General features: G+C 41.9%; 1 pseudogene; it reads left to right on the top strand.

The window, feature by feature from the left end:
• Positions 1-2,515: 2,515 nt before the first annotated feature.
• LOC118078047 (olfactory receptor 13H1-like) lies at positions 2,516-3,451 on the top strand (annotated as a pseudogene).
• Positions 3,452-4,876: the final 1,425 nt, after the last annotated feature.

Consider the following 4,876-nt stretch of genomic DNA (forward strand, 5'->3'; position numbering starts at 1 on the left):
TGTGTTCCAGCTGCCCCATTTATTTCTATGAAACTAATGAGTCCATGCACAAAGGATATAAGTGTGTGTGTGTGTGTGTGTGCGCGCGCGCGTGTGTACACCACACCCACACACTCACACACACCCCCTGCCCTGAACTGAATGGAGCAGTAGCTGTGATGCAGTGGCTGCTGCACATTTGAAATCCTGCCATCGTCCTATATCTGCAGATTTTCAACCATTCGTAAAATACAACTAGGATTATTTATTTCGTAAAATACAGAGCCATTTTGAGGAGATCAGACAAGAGTTTTTTTAAAAAAAAAAGTCTGCTGAGCTGAGGGACACAAGGACTGATATTGACACAGCAATTTGACAGGGGTTGTAACACTGTCACACTTACAGGACTCTTCCCCAACCTGGTGCTCTCTAAATGTTGGAGGACTCCAGTGAAGAATATTTAATATATAGATTCTCTCTGAAATTTGTGTGTTTGTGATGTGTGTTTGTGGTGTGTGTGTGTGTGTGTGTGTGTGTGTGTGTGTGTGTTTGTTTGTGATATGTGGGGGGGGGGGAGAGAGAGTTATGAACTATTCAGAGAGGGTTGTATGTCCATGACTATCTCTATCTCATAGAAATCACCAGCTCTTAAAGGTGCTTTACTATGGCTCTATCGACTTGTGCAGCTCCTGTAACCAAGCTAAGCTCACTGTATCTCTAAGTACCATTGCGAAAAGCAAAACAAGGAAGAAAAGGGTTTGTTATCTGCTAAACTCACACTAGAGTCAACGAGGATCTATCATTCAGAACACTACTGTTCAGACCCCACCACTGACCACAGTCAAGAACTAGATTTCTTAAAATCCAAAGCTGACAGAACTACCACACTTACTGGCACATTCCACCATTTGGCGTTGTCTTGGTGTTGAACTTTAATTGCCTTCTTCCCTGAAGGGGTAAGTGGTGGTTGAAGTCCAATATGTGGAAAACTCTAGTTTGAGAAAGACAAGTTTATAGGCTCATAATATAATATAGATTAGGGTTGCCATATTTCAAACAGAAAAGTTGTTGAGGGGTTCACTAGAAATTTTTTAGTTTTGCCCAAATTTGTTGAGCTTAAAATGCAATTTTTGAGCTATTTTTATAGGAAATAGGCAAAAATGACACTGCCGACATGGGCTACCATATGTCTGGATTTTCCAGGACTTTTTGGCCGATTTTTGCCCAGACACTGCTGACGACTACAGTATTCTAGATATGTCCAGGAAGTTCCAGACATTTGACAACCCTATATAGATTGACAATAAAGCATGAAATCTGACTTGGAGCTACGTTTAAAATAATCACAAGGACCAAACTATAGTGAACCTTCCTTTTGAAAGAACAGCAAAATAATAATAATAATAATAATAATAATAATAATAATAATAATAATAATAATAATTTATTATTTATACCCCGCCCATCTGGCTGGGTTTCCCCAGCCACTCTGGACGGCTTCCAAACAGAAAAATAAAACTCAGTAATCTATTAAACATTAAACATTAAAAATGATCCTCTCAATGTTTTAACCAGTAAGAAGGTCAGTCATTTGTTATCTAGTTTGGAGTGTTTGTTTGTTTGTTTGTTTTTGGACAGATAAATCTGAAAAGTGTTTGGAAATAAAACTGTAAATATTAGTGATATGTAAAACACAGAATAAAATCTCTTCCAGTCCATATGCCATGAGTGAGTGATTACCCATATGGCTGTACAGACATCTGCCCCAGCAAGCTTGAAAGGTCAGGGATGATGCAAGTTGTAATCCAGAAACACCTGGAGGGCACCAGGTCCCCAGGTCTCACCTTAAGAAAACCTTAATATCCCCCCCCCCAAAAAAACAAGTTTAAATCTTATATTATTCTTGGCTTTCATTACAACATGAATTAAATGAGGCTTTGGGTGAGGTGGAGTGAGTTTGCTTGCAAATTATTTCACCCATTTATGGCTTGACTGGTGGCGAATGTATGGTTGTAGCCCCCCAATGTATGTTGTGACCTGGGGATCTATGCTTGTTTGGCATTAATGGATGCAGACACAATATCCAATACTCAGTAGAATGGAGGGAAAGTGTTATCTTCCTCAAAGATTTAGTAGGGAACACACAGATTTTTTTCACTACTGCTCCTGCATAGTGCAAACCAGTAAAATGCACCCTCCAAAGGCAAATGAAGAAAGTAATAGGCTTTAGGAAAAAATGTCCTCCATGCTTTCCTAATTACACAGAGCCAATTGAATTTCTTAATCTCCTATCAAATGTTAGTCAGTTTGCAGTACAACCTGATGCATGTTAATGTGTCACCTAAATTAGATTGATCAACAAAAGCCTTACATTTTGCCTTTCATTAATGGCCGGGACTTAGTCATGATGTCTACACATGAACTTTTAATTTGTTTTCCATTTATAACATTTCACAACAACCGAGGAAATAACTAGAAGGGCTGGAATGTCCTACATGAGGTCCAATGATATTTGATATCACTTTTTATAGGTAACATGGAAGAATGGGGCAACACAACTGCAGTGACTGAGTTCGTTCTAATAGGCCTCTCCAGAAACCCCAAAGCGCGTGCTGTTTTGTTTATTCTCTTCTTGCTGATGTACCTGGTTGCTGTAGCTGGGAATGGACTTATTGTGGTGCTCATTGTGATGGATTCACACCTCCACACACCCATGTATTTCTTCCTCAGCAACCTCTCCCTCATTGATGTCTGCTATGTCACCACCTCCGTCCCACAGATGCTGGCCCACTGCTTCACAGACAGGCCCACAATCCCCAAGGGAAGATGCTTTGCACAAATGAGCATTGCTATGTATTTGGCAGTGACCGAGGGCCTTTTGCTAGCAATGATGGCGTATGACTGTTTTGTGGCAATATGCTACCCTCTACGTTATAGCTTAATCATGAGCCAAAAGGTGTGTATCTCTCTGGCAGTCAGCCTGTGGTCTAGCTCTTTCCTCCTGACCATTGTTCCCTTTTTGAGTATGCAGGCACGCTTGTGTGGGCCCAATGTGGTGAATCATTTCAAATGTGAGCTCCAGGCAGTGTTGAAATTGGCCTGCTCTAATACCCAAGCCAGTGGAGTCAGCATGATGATAACCAGTGTCCTCGCTCTGCTGTTCCCCTTCTCCTTTGTTTTGGTGACCTATGGTTGCATTGGTGTCGCTGTTCTGCGTATCCGCTCATCACAAGGGCGTAGGAAGGCCTTGTGAACCTGTGGTTCTCATCTGGCTGTGGTGGGAATTTTCTATGGCACAATGTTGGCCATGTACCTCAGGCCTCAAGCCAAGACATTCACCAACAAGGAAAAGGTAGTGGCTGTGTTTTATGGGGTCGTCACTCCCATGCTCAATCCCATGATCTACAGCTTGAGGAACAGGGATGTGAAAGGAGCCCTGTGGAGAGCAACTGGAAGGAAAGTGGAGGAATAAGGCACTTCAGAAATTAAATTCTATATTGATAGATATTTTATCAGCAGGAATACCTAAAGTGTTTTGTTATTCTGCAAATGGGTAGAGTTCAAAGTAGTGCTAAGGAGATTATTCCATCAGTGCAAGAATTTCTGCTTTTCTGAAGGGAATGATTTCCACTCCCCCCCCCCAATGTGCTTCTCTGGAGGTTCTCTGGACTCCACAGAGCAGATGGGGGGGGGCAGACCCATTTCCACTAGCATGAGTCATGCTGGCTCCCACTACCACAACTATTTAATTGACTCTAGCCCAATATTTTTATTGCTGCTGGTGGTTATGGTGGCAATATAGCTTCTCAAAGTGAGGAAAGGAAAATATTTAGCTGCACCCCAAGCAGTTTACAATCTAACTATAGGCATGGGCTGGGGAACCTGTGGTCCTCCAGGTGTTTTTGGACTCCAACTATCATCAGTCCCAGCTAGCATTGCCATTGTGATCAAGGAAGATGGGAGCTGTATTCCAGCAACATCAGGAGGCCCACAGGTTCTCCATCTTTGCTTCAGACAGTACTTGAGTAAAAGATGGGCAATAGAGCAGTGTTTCTCAACCTTTTTTGGGCCACGGCACACTTGTTCCGTGAAAAAAATCACGAGGCACACCACCATTTAAAAAGTTAAAAAATTTAACTCTGTGCCGCCCTATATTATAATTATGACTGTAAGAAACACTTGCCAAATATTGCTTTCCGGCGGGTTAGTGCTGTGTATTGGCGGCCACCAGACTCGTTTGCACTGAGCTTTGGGAAAGAGGAGGAGAAATATTGCTTTCCGGCGGGTGAGTGTTGTGTATTGGCGGCCGCCAGGCACGTGACAATGCAAATCGCCCTTCTCGTCGCCGCACGTCGCGGCACACCAGCCAGCGTCTCAGTGTGCCGCGGAACAGCGGTTGTGCCGCGGAACAGCGGTTGAGAAACGCTGCAATAGAGAACAGGGAAAGGCAAGGATATTTATGATTTCTTCTCTGCAGATTTCTTGAAATCCTCTTTCCAAAAATTGTATGCTCTCAGAAGCAGTTTTATTTTTTCAATTGCAACTAGTAAGAGATCATTTTTTGGGTGTTTTTTTCCCTCCTTCCTTCCTTCTCTTGGGGAGCATTGTTTCCTAGTTTGTCTTCAGAAATTCTGCATTAAAACATACTTTTTAGGCCAGCTAACCAAATGCTAAAATTTAAATCAGCATGTTGTAATATCATTTAAACTTGAGTGGTACATGATGTGCATAATTTTTTTGTAAGATTAAATTATATTAAACATCTTTCACAGTAAGCAAAGTCCAACTCTTCTGTTTACCATGAGAAAGATCTACCACACAACCCTCAGAAGTACATTTTGGGTACCATTTTCAGCCATCAAATAAATCCTTTACATACTCAGAGTACAAACAATTT

This window comes from Zootoca vivipara, chromosome 9 (genome assembly GCF_963506605.1).
Source record: "Zootoca vivipara chromosome 9, rZooViv1.1, whole genome shotgun sequence".
Taxonomy (NCBI): domain Eukaryota; kingdom Metazoa; phylum Chordata; class Lepidosauria; order Squamata; family Lacertidae; genus Zootoca; species Zootoca vivipara.